Source organism: Stegostoma tigrinum, chromosome 45 (assembly GCF_030684315.1).
Source record: "Stegostoma tigrinum isolate sSteTig4 chromosome 45, sSteTig4.hap1, whole genome shotgun sequence".
NCBI lineage: Eukaryota > Metazoa > Chordata > Chondrichthyes > Orectolobiformes > Stegostomatidae > Stegostoma > Stegostoma tigrinum.
In genome coordinates, this window is record NC_081398.1 from 12,135,904 (window position 1) to 12,148,391 (window position 12,488).

Genomic DNA, 12,488 nt, shown 5'->3' on the forward strand with positions numbered 1-12,488 from the left:
CTGAGTGGAGCTGAGTCCCCAACAAAGATCAGCTCATGATCTTACTGAATGGTGAAGCAGGCAGGATGGGCCAGACGCCTGTTCCTATTTCTTAGGTTCTTATTTTTAACAAGGCAGTCTCTCACTGAAATATAGGCACACAATATTGGAGACCTGATTTTAATCAGGGAACAGAAGTTTATAAAGCAAAAAAAAACCATCCATTTGCATATAAAGCAAATTCATAATGATTTCAGCATACAATAAATGTATAATCCCATTCGTCTGGAAACACTCCTTTGCAACTTTTCAAAGAAACGCATCCTTTGTACATTATCCAACAACAGTGACATGTACTGTATTCACACCAGAATCCCTCCCTCGAACACTACAATAGGTTTAAGGGAACTGTGGCTGTACCTTCTGGACTAGAACCTCCGCTGGAGCTGAGTCTAAACAAACTCAGTTTAAATACTACTCCAGCATTTCGTCTCAACATGTCCAATCTGGGATGAGCATTAATACCTTAGTCAATGGTAATTGAGTTTCTCCCCTTGTTAGGAGCGCTGCTGTATATAATCATTTCCATGTAAGTGCTGCACAGAACTGTCCAATTCAAAATAAAATTGAATATAAAGTTTCTCCCTCTAAGGTTTGGGTGTTTACACAAAGCTTAAAAAAACCCCTCACTTCCTAAAATTTGAACAACCTTACAACACAACGGTCTACCTTGCTCAGTTGAAAAACATTCTAAAGTAAAACCAAACACATTAGCCTGCCCAAGTAGCGTTCACAAACATTTTTAAAGCAATCATGTTAGCTACAGAAACAATTACCACTTAATCATTAACATCCAACAGACAAAGGCTCCATATGCTACTAACTCAAAATTCAAAACCTAAACTTAAAATAAATATATAAATCATACAGACAATAGCACAACTGCTTAAACATTATGTGAATTTCTGACTCAACCACCTTCAGGCAGTGAATTCCAGAATTGCACTGCCCTTTGAGTGAAAACATTTCTCCTCAACTCTCCTCTTAGTTTTCTACCTCTTCCCTTAAATCTATGACAACTCGTTATTGACCCCTGTACTAATGGAGTAGAATGCCTTCCTGTCCACCCTATCTATATCGTTCATAATCTTAAATATGTTTAAAAACTCTTCTTTCAATCACCACTACTGTAAGAAAAACAACCCAAGCCTATCCCATCTTCTCTCATGGTTCAGACCCTCGAGCCCAGGCAACATCCTGGTAAATTCCTATGCACTGTCTCTAGTGCAAACACATCCTTCCGATAACATATTGATCAGAACTGTATCCAATGCTCCAGTTGTAACCTCACCAGCCTTTTACACAGTTCCAGCATTACCTTTGCTGTTGTCATGGAGTCCCAACAGTGTGGAAACAGTCCGCACCAACCCTCAGAACATCCCACCCAGACCCATCTCCTATAGCCCACTTAACCTATACTTCCCTGAACACTACGAGCAATTTAGGACGTCCAATCCACCCCGCCTGTGCGTATTTGGGCTGTGGGAGGAAACTGGAGCAGGCAGAGGAAACCTACGCAGACACAGGGAGAAGGTGAAAACTCCCCATAGACAGTCACCCGAGGCTGGAATCGAACCGAGGTCCCTGGCACTATGAAGTAACGGTGCTAACCATGCAGCCACCCATGTTGTATCCTGTTACTCAGCTAATAAAGATGAGTGCCCTGTATGCCTCATTACCACTTAGCCTGTTATCTGCAGATATGCACACCAAGGTCCCTCTGACCCTCAGTACTTTCCTGGAGCCTATCAATATTTGTGTAAGCTCTTGCCTTATTAGCCCTCCCCAGGTCCATTGGTTCACACTTTTCTGGGCTGCATTCCCTGAGCCATTGCTCTGCTCAGCTGACCAGTCCACTGGCATCTTCCTGAAATTGTAGCTGTCCTCCTCACTATTTATCACCTTAATATTTACCACTTTATGAGTTTCTGTATCCTCTGTGAGTTTCTTCTTCCAGCATTTATCCTTCACTGAGGTGGGCACATTCAAATTTGTTCACTATGGTCAGAAGAACAGAAACACAGAGTATTATCTAAATGAAGAGAGATGACAGAAACATTAGATTAGATTCCCTACAGTGTGGAAACAAGCCCTTTGGCCCAACAAGTCCACACCGCCCCTTGAAGCATCCCACCCAGACCCATCTCCCTATAACCCACACACCCCTGAACACTACAGGCAATTTAGCATGGCCGACCCACCTAACCTGCACATCCTTTGGGCTGTGGGCGGGAACCAGAGCACCTGCAGGAAACCCAGGCAGACACGGGGAGAATGTGCAAACTCCACACAGACAGTGGCCAAGGCTGGAATTGAACTTGAGTCCCTGGCACTGTGAGGCTGTAGTGCTAACCACTGAGCCACCATGCCGCCCCCAACTATACTCGGGGATCTGGGTGCCCTGGTACATGAATCACAAATAAAGTTAATACTCAGGCACAGTAAGTGATTAGGAAGGCAAGTTGAATGTTGCTACTCTTTGCAAGTGCGACAGGGGGATAATAGTTGAAATGCTTTACTTCAGTTTATTTAACATTGTTGAAGCCAGATTTGAAGTACTGTGTCCAATTTCCATCTCCAGATTGAAGGGCGGATGAATGTAGATTATGAACAGCTCAGAGAAAGTTAATTCAAGTGATTCCTGGGAGAGGGTGGCTGTATTTCTGTCAGGAAGTGTCAGACAAGTTGGGCCTGTGTCCATTGGAGTTTAGGAGAATGAGAGGGGGTCTTTTGAAGCAAATATATCCTGAGGTGACTTTAGCTGAGCAGATTTTGAAATGCTGTGGTAGAGAATGGAACTAAGAGATGCAGTTTTAAAATAAGGTGTCACCCATTTAACTATGGAGGCATGAAAAAGAATGTTTGCTCTCAGAGAATTGTGGATATCTGGAATGTCGTTCCACAGAGAACTGTGGAGATGGGAAAAGATTGATGGATACTTGTCTAACAACTGAGTCAGGTGTTCCCAGGGGAACTGAAGGAAATCATTACTAGTCAGGAAATGGTACTGGGGAAATTCATGGGATTAAAATCTGGCAAGTCTTCAGGGCCTGAGATAACACAGTGTGGAGCTGGAGGAACACAGCAGGTCGGGCAGCATCAGAGGAGCAGGAAAGTTGACATTTCGGGACTTGTCTTCAGAAATGGGAAGGGAGAATGGAGCTCGGAAATAAATAGAGAGGGGAATGGGGCTGGGGAAGGTGGGTGGGGTGGTGATAGGTGAGTGCAGGTAGGCAGTGGTGGGGATCGGTCAGTGAGGTAGGAGGGGCAGGTAGGTAGAAACAGGCTGTGTCAGGTCGAGGAGGTGGGAATGAGAGGGAGGCTTGGTTGTGAGATGAAACTGGGGGTTTTGAGCACTAGTTTTGAACTTCTCCACTTGAGGGAAAATGCCTGTGCTATTTGCCTCTCATGATGTTATAAAGCTCTATGAAGTCAACCCTCAACCTCTGACCCTGCAGTGAAAAAAGTCCCAGACTATCCAGCATCTCCTAATAACCCAAAAGCTCTAGTCCCTGCAACATCCTGGTAAATCATTTCTGGACCCTCTTCAATTTAATAGTATCCTTCCCACAGCAGGGTGACCAAAACTGGATGCAATATTTCAAAAGTAACATCACCATTATCCTCTGTAACCTCAATATGATGTTCCTGGCACTTTTACTTGGAAAGCAGAACATCCGATTCAGCAATGTTAGGCTGTTTTATAAATAGTCATACAATTGGATAAGTTTTATAAAAGTTTTAAATGAGTCCTGAAAATGGAATAGCAACTTAAACAATATAAAAAAAACATCAGTTATCAGGAGGAGGTCATAAATGAGTGGTATGATCACGAGACTATTAATCCAGAGACCCAGGTAATGTTCTGATTTTAATCCTGCCACGGCAGATGGTGGAATTTGAGATCAATAAATGTTTGGAATTAGGAATTAATGTTGACCAGGAATCTAGTGTCAATTGATTGGAAAAAACCCTTCTCGTTCACGGATGTCCTTTAGGAAAATAATGCTTCCATCTTTACCTGGTCTGGCCTACATGTGACTCCAGGCTCACAGCAATATTATTGACTCTTAAGTACCCTCTGGGCAGTTAGGGATGGGCAATAAATGCTGCCTGGCCAGTGATACCCTTATCCTGTGAGTGAATTTTTTAAAAAAGTAGGCATTTCAGCCCCTCGAAGGTTACAGCACAATACAGATTGCCTTACAAGGAATCCAAAAAGCAGCCAGAATTTTCTCATAAATGCCCTGAATATTCCAAAAGGCTATCCGTATTCTCAGCAGTGCCAAGAAGGACCACTGTCCACTTTGGATCGAATGAGGGGAGTTGACAATCTGAACAAACTGCATCCCCTCCATCATTCACATCTTCTGGGCACAAAACTGTTTGACACTGCAAGTTCATCCTTCCTTCTCATAATACTGATGAATCTCCAGTTGGTCAGGTATGCTCAGGGCAGACTGACATTATTAAATGTCGTTGAACAAACAGCTGCTCCCTTTGCACTCCAATAGCTTTCGTTAATAGAAAAGAGCACACTCACCCTGCACGCCATGTAAATCAACATATCATTCACATAATTGACAGAAAAGACGGAATGTTGTGCCTGCTCATGCCAGTAATGGATGAATGAGTAAAAATACAGGATTATTTTTGAGATGGAGTCTTGCAATTTTACTGAAAACTGGGCCATCTTGCTTTGGCTGATTGCTTCAAAGAAAAAAAAACTGAGAAAAATTTCCAAAGGCTCTCTGGCTATTCCTGGCTTTTTTTTTCAAAAGAAAGTATTCTATCGCATTAGAGCTGCCTGTAAATATGAACAATTTCAAGGATAACTGTACACCTGGAATCTCCAGTTGAACACAAATATCTAGCAAGTAGTTAGCCTAACTGCATACATAAGAACTGAGGAACTAGAAGTAGGAGTAGCCAATCCAGGCCCTTGAGCCTATTCCAACATTTAATACAATCATGGTCAATCACAACTTGGTCTCATCTCCATTTTCCTGCCAGTTCTTCAGACCCTTTCAACCCGTTACTAAATAAAAATCTATCTCTTCTTAAATAGACTCAGTGTCCCAGCATCCACTGCACTCTGGGCTAGTAAATTCCACGGACTCATAACTCTTTGAGAAAAATAATTCCTCTGCATCATTTTAAATCTATTACATCTTATTCTAAAGCTAGGACCTCTCGTTCCAGATTGCCCACACAAGGAAACATCAACTTTACGTCAACTATGTCAATCCCCTTTAACACTGGGGATCTGATGGCCTTGTGGTATTATCTCTGGATTGTTGATCCAGAGACCCAGATAATGTCCTGGGGACCCAAGCAGATGGTACAATTCAAAGTTAATAAAAAATATATGGAATTAAGAATCAAATAATGACCGTGAACCCATTGCCAAGTGCCGGGAAAAACCCATCTGGTTCACTAATGTTCTTCAGGGAAGGAAACTGCCATCCTTACCTGGTCTGGCCTACACGTGACTCCAGACTCACAACAATATGGTTGATTCTGAACTACCCTCTGAGCAATTAGAGATGGGCAATAAATGCTGCCTAGCCAGCGATACCCTTGTCCCATTAATGAATAGAAAATAAGTCTTGCAGATCTCAACTGGATCGTCTTTCACTGTTCTAAATTCCAAAAGGTACAGGCCTAAACAGCTCCATCTCTCTTAGAACATAGAACATAGAACATAGAACAGTACAGCACAGACAGGCCCTTCAGCCCACAATGTTGTGCCGACCATTGATCCTCATGGATGCACCCTCAAATTTCTGTGACCATATGCATGTCCAGCAGTCTCTTAAATGACCCCAATGACCTTGCTTCCACAACTGCTGCTGGCAACGCATTCCATGCTCTCACAACTCTCTGCGTAAAGAACCTGCCTCTGACATCCCCTCTATACTTTCCACCAACCAGCTTAAAACTATGACCCCTCGTGCTAGCCATTTCTGCCCTGGGAAATAGTCTCTGGCTATCAACTCTATCTATGCCTCTCATTATCTTGTATACCTCAATTAGGTCCCCTCTCCTCCTCCTTTTCTCCAATGAAAAGAAACCGAGCTCAGTCAACCTCTCTTCATAAGATAAGCCCTCCAGTCCAGGCAGCATCCTGGTAAACCTCCTCTGAACCCTCTCCAAAGCATCCACATCTTTCCTATAATAGGGCGCCCAGAACTGGACGCAGTATTCCAAGTGCGGTCTAACCAAAGTTTTATAGAGCTGCAACAAGATCTCACGACTCTTAAACTCAATCCCCCTGTTAATGAAAGCCAAAACACCATATGCTTTCTTAACAACCCTGTCCACTTGGGTGGCCATTTTAAGGGATCTACGTATCTGCACACCAAGATCCCTCTGTTCCTCCACGCTGCCAAGAATCCTATCCTTAATCCTGTACTCAGTTTTCAAATTCGACCTTCCAAAATGCATCACCTCGCATTTATCCAGGTTGAACTCCATCTGCCACCTCTCAGCCCATCTCTGCATCCTGTCAATGTCCCGCTGCAGCCTACAACAGCCCTCTACACTGTCAACGACACCTCCGACCTTTGTGTCGTCTGCAAACTTGCTGATCCATCCTTCAATTCCCTCGTCCAAGTCATTAATAAAAATTACAAACAGTAGAGGCCCAAGGACAGAGCCCTGTGGAACCCCACTCACCACTGACTTCCAGGCAGAATATTTTCCTTCTACTACCACTCGCTGTCTTCTGTTGGCCAGCCAATTCTGTATCCAAGCAGCTAAGTTCCCCTGTATCCCATTCCTCCTGACCTTCTGAATGAGCCTTCCATGGGGAACCTTATCAAATGCCTTACTGAAGTCCATATACACCACATCCACAGCTTGACCCTCATCAACCTTACTAGTCACATCCTCAAAAAACTCGATAAGGTTTGTAAGGCATGACCTACCCCTCACAAAGCCGTGTTGACTGTATTTGATCAAGCCATGCTCTTCCAGATGGTCATAAATCTTATCCCTCAGAATCCTTTCTAACACCTTGCAGACGACAGACGTGAGACTTACCGGTCTATAATTGCCGGGGATTTCCCTATTTCCTTTCTTGAAGAGAGGAATTACATTTGCCTCTCTCCAGTCCTCAGGTACGACTCCAGTGGAGAGCGAGGATGCAAAGATCTTCGCAAGTGGCGAAGCAATTGCATTTCTCGCTTCCCAAAGCAGCCGAGGACAAATCTGATCCGGGCCTGGCGACTTGTCAATCTTAATGTTTGACAAAATTTTCAGTACATCAGCTTCCTCTATCTCTATCCATTCCAGCATGCACACCTGCTCTTCAAAGGTTTCATTCACTACACAGGTCGTTTCTTTCGTAAAGACAGAAGCAAAAAACTCATTTAGGGCTTCCCCTACCTCCTCAGGCTCCACACACAAGTTCCCTATGCTATCCCTGATCGGCCCTACTCTTTCTTTGACCATTCTCTTATTCCTCACGTAAGTGTAAAATGCCTTTGTGTTTTCCTGGATTCCTTCTGCCAAGCCTTTCTCGTGCCCCCTCCTGGCTCTCCTCAGACCATTTTTGAGCTCCTTCCTTGCCTGCATGTAATCCTCTCTAGCTGAACTTGACCCTAGCTTCCTCCACCTTATGTAAGCTACCTTCTTCCTTTTCACTAGAAGCTCCACCGCTCTCGTCATCCAAGGTTCCTTTATCTTACCCCGTCTTGCCTGTCTCAGAGGGACATATTTACTCATCACTCCCAACAACTGTTCCTTAAACCATCTCCACATGTCTATAGTTCCCTTACCATGGAACAACTGCTCCCAGTCCATGCTTCCTAACTCGTGTCTAATCGCATCATAGTTTCCTCTTCCCCAATTAAATATCCTCCCATTCTGCCTAATCCTCTCCTTCTCCATAGCTATGTAGAATGAGAGAGTGTTATGGTCACTATCACCAAAATGCTCTCCCAAAAGACAAACGGCACATCTCTGATGTCAATCAAGTGAGCTCCTCTAAACAGCCTTCAATACAACTACATCACTCCTCAACTAAGGGACCATTACGATCGTTTGTGGTCCCTCGCAGATGAGGATAATTCTTTCCCACTTACAGACCCATGTCACTACCGCAGGCTCTGCCACACTTGGGGCAGGTGGTGGGTCACAGGAAGTGTGGGTGGGGCATTGATGTGGTAGCGTGCTCCTTTCCTTGTTTTCACCCAGCTTCCACTTTTCTCAACAGCAAGTCTCAGGTTGCATGACCGCTTCCTGGGCGCTCCTCCTCCAGTTTGTATTGCCTTGGACCAGTTATTCCCAGGTGTGTGTGAGAGTGCTGCACGGCCCCAATGGGAACATGAGGCCATTACTGAAGCACTTCCCATATCCACCCTGGGACACCCCTGCTGTGTTGTAGCTGGCAGTATGGCACCTGCTTGGAGATGATTCTGTTGGTCATGGGGATAATGTGCTCAGCACATTGCAGCCAATGAGGGTGGTCAGTGCCTCAACGTAGGAGATGTTGACCTGGTCAAAGACACTGGTGTTTGTGCATCATTCTACACAGTGGGGGTAGCACAGTGGCTCAGCTGTTAGCGCTGCTGCCTCACAGCACCAGGGACCCAAGTTCAATTCCACCCTTAGGAGATTGTCTGTGCGGAGTTTGCACGTTCTTTCTGTGTCTGCATGGGCTGGGAGGCATAGGTTGGGTGAGTTATAGGGCAATGGGTCTGGGTGGGATGCTCTGAGGTTCAGTGTGAACTTGTTGGGCCAAAGGGCCTGTTTCCTCTGTGTAGGAATTCTATGATCTACAAGTGGACTCGCAGTGCCTTGTGCAGACATTGTTGGTGGGGCTGTTCCAATGCCTTGAGGCATTTTGCTCTATACATTCCACATCTCAGAACCCTTTTAGGGGGCCAGGGCCACCAGAGCTCTGTTTACCAAGAAATTTGGTGTTGGATTTGATGTTGTTTGTTTTCAAACACCCCTCTCCTTAGGCAGCTGAAAGCTCCACTAGCATACTGGACGCCATGCTGGCTTTCTTCATCAGTAGCTGCTTTGGTCAACAGGACACACTGGAAGCATTCAACATTCACTAAGGCCTCCCCGTAGAACTTGTCAGTCGGGGCTTTGCTGCACAATGCCAGGCCAGGTTAATGGAGGGCCTTCATCTAATTTTATACATTACACCTTGTCAATATTGTTTCTATCTTCTTGGAAGTCCTTTCACCATCTCCCATGACGCTCCTTGTGAATGTTCTGAAGCCACTTCATGTAGTTTGTGCACAACCAGTAAAGAACAATCAGACAGCACTAATCACATTTTCACAAGTTAACACAGCCCAGAAAACTCAAACAATAAAGCAATGCTTCATGGAGTCTACCTGCAAACCCACAAACCTCTCAGTGATGCCTGTGAGGGAGGAGAGTAGTGGTAATAGCCCCAGGGATGTGCAAATTGTGACAAGATATTTCCACCTCAATAAAATTTCCAAACATTTCTGGGATGTTAAATACTGAGCTGGTGAAGATTTCCGAAGGAAAAAGATGGCCTGGTGAGATGGGCTGATCAGTGACAGATGGAATTCAATCTGGAGAAAAGGAGGGGACACACTTGGGAAGGACAAACAAGGTGAGGGAATACATGATGGAACAAGATAGTAGGAACCTGGGAAGCACAGTGCATCAGAAGGGACCTTGGTGGGCAAGCCCCTTAAGGTACTAGAGCTGGTAGGTTAATTGGTAAATTTGGCCGATGGTATACCCAAATTTATTAATCAAAGTATGGAATGCCAAAGGAGGGAGGTTGTGCTGGAACAGTATAAAATGTTGGTTAGACCAAGGCCAGAGTATTGTGTGCGGTGCTGGAATCCATACTATCCGAAAAATCAGACAGTTCTGCAGAGGGTGCAAAGGGGATTTACCAGGATGTTTCCAAGGCTGGAAAATTTCATTTATGTAGAGACATTGGACATATTGGAGCTGATTCCTTACAGCATTTCAGTGGAACATCGATTGCAGGGTCCCACCAAATGTTTAAATTGGGACACGATAGTGGAATCTGCCAATGACTGAGCGTAAGGCAGGTCTTTTGAACATCGACATGTCAGTCCTCATCACATTTTTGCCAGCACAGCACGATCCAAACCCAGGCTTGGGGAATTGAGCTCAGGGACTGAGAGTGTGAGTCACTGCCTTGGTTTCTGAGCCGCCCTCAGTGTTGGACACTGAGCAGGTGAGAAAGAGACACCCTCGGGAACGGGGCACATGCGGCAAAGGTGCTGCCTAAACACCGTCCATCAGAGACCGCGCTTTGGTGACGCGCACATCGCTTCGCAGTGGGAGTCACGTGCACGCGCACGGCGATGGGCGCTAAGGGAGCGAGCCAGTAACCATGTCATTTGATTGGACGGCGGTGCTGCAGCGGTTTGATTGACAGCACGGCCGCTCTGAGCAGAAAGCTGTGCCTGACGTGTGAAACGCTGAGGGTGGAGAGTGAAGCCAAGCATGAGATAGCTGGAGCCAGGGCGGAATGGCGGCGGGGCGGGGGGAGAGGTGAAATGCTCTAGCGGGTTGAAAGTTTGCCAGTGAGGGAGGAGAGAGGGAAGTACCTCGGCTCGGTCAGGTATTTGTATGGAAACTTAATTTCATTCACTCACCAACAGATTTCATTTGTTTTGAGTCCACACTGATGCTTCATTAATAGGAACACAGCGTTGCTGACATTCAGCTCCCTTCACTTCCTCCTGCATTGTACAATAGCCGGGCTACTCCTTCCTGCAAGGCAATGCACCTTGTCCATTATATGCCAGTGCAGAAAGCAGTTAGCAATGGACATGTAAAAACACAAGCCTGATGGCACACTGCCAATAATTTTTTTTTCTGTTTGAATTGTTAACTTATTTTTTATTGATAATAAATGAAAATAAAAGGAGATATTTCACCTCTTCTCGGAATTTGTGTTGTGTTATTGCATAGATACAGGTGTTGGTGCAGCAGCCCAGAAGCTGAAGCATGAACCCCACCTCTCGAACGAACACAGCGAGATACACAGCCCGGTAGCCGAGGTAAGCCTTGCTCCAATAAATACAATAAGTCATATATACTGCCCAGAACAATATGAAGTTCCCTGATATAGCACACAGGATAATCATGGACTTCCGACGACTCTCCATCTCTGGGTCACAAGGACATTCCCTACGGCCATGATTCCTGAGTCTGTTGCAGGCTCTGTTAGTCGCTCGGATGTACCTGACCATTAAAGCCTTGAACAGCAAAACCAAAACAAATGGAATGCCTGGTGTTAAGATGTAGCACAAGTATTCAATGCTTCCCCACACTTTTAATTGTGAAACACTTTGTGCCACAGCACAAAACTAGGATAGATTTGTGAAACAGTATCTACCTGTGGCCATAAAGTACCAGATAATATTCTACCATGAGAACAGCACAGTAGTTGGTTCTCGAATCACAGCTGCTGGTTTCTCCAAGCAGTATTTAGTTGTTTAGCTTCCTGCAGCAAATGCCATGTAGCAATCGAGTGTGAACTGACCCTGAACCAGACAGAACAGTTAGTAAGAGTGACCCTGAACCAGACAGAACAGTTAGTAAGAGTGTCGAGCACAACAGCATGGATGTTACACACTGGGATATATGTAAAGGAAGTGAATTCTAAATGATAAAGAGATGGAATATGCCTCAATACTCGATCAAAGATAATGATCAGGAGATCCGCTGCTGCCATGGCTCCCAGGTAATGTGTGACACACCTGGAGAGGCCACACTTCCCATACAACAGGATTACAATCGTTATCATATTAACTGGCAGGAAGCAAACAGGATAGTTTAGAATATGATAAAGGCAATATTTCTGAAGCTTTCAGAGCAAATACGGTGCACCTTCTACACCTTGTGTGGAAATCAGTTAAAAAAAAGTCATTGTTGTATGATAAGGGGCATCAGATTGAAAGTAGAAATGAGGAGGAATTATTCCTCTCAAAGGGCCGTCAATCTGTCAAATTCATTTCCTGAGATTGTGATGGATCAGTAAATCAACAATCAAGTTAACAGGATCAGGGAATATTTTAAATTTCTATTTTCCCTGGAACGTAGGAGGCTGAGGGGTAACCATACAGAGGTTTATAAAATCATGGGGGTCATGGATAAGGTGAAGAAGCAAAGTCTTTCCCTCGGGGCGAGGGACCAAAAACTAAAAGGCAGAAGTTTAAGGTGAGAGGGGAAAGATTTGAGAGGGACTTAAGGGGCAACATTTTCACACAGTGAATGTACGTGTATGGAAGTGTGTGTGTATGCAGTGTGTGCATGGAATGGGTTACCATTAGAAGTGGTTACGACTGGTACATTTACAACATCTAAAAGGCATCAGTATGACTACGTGAATAGGAAGCGTTTTTGGGGAGATAGGACAAATGCTGGCAAATGAGGCCAGATTAATTTGGGATATTGGTCAGCATAGA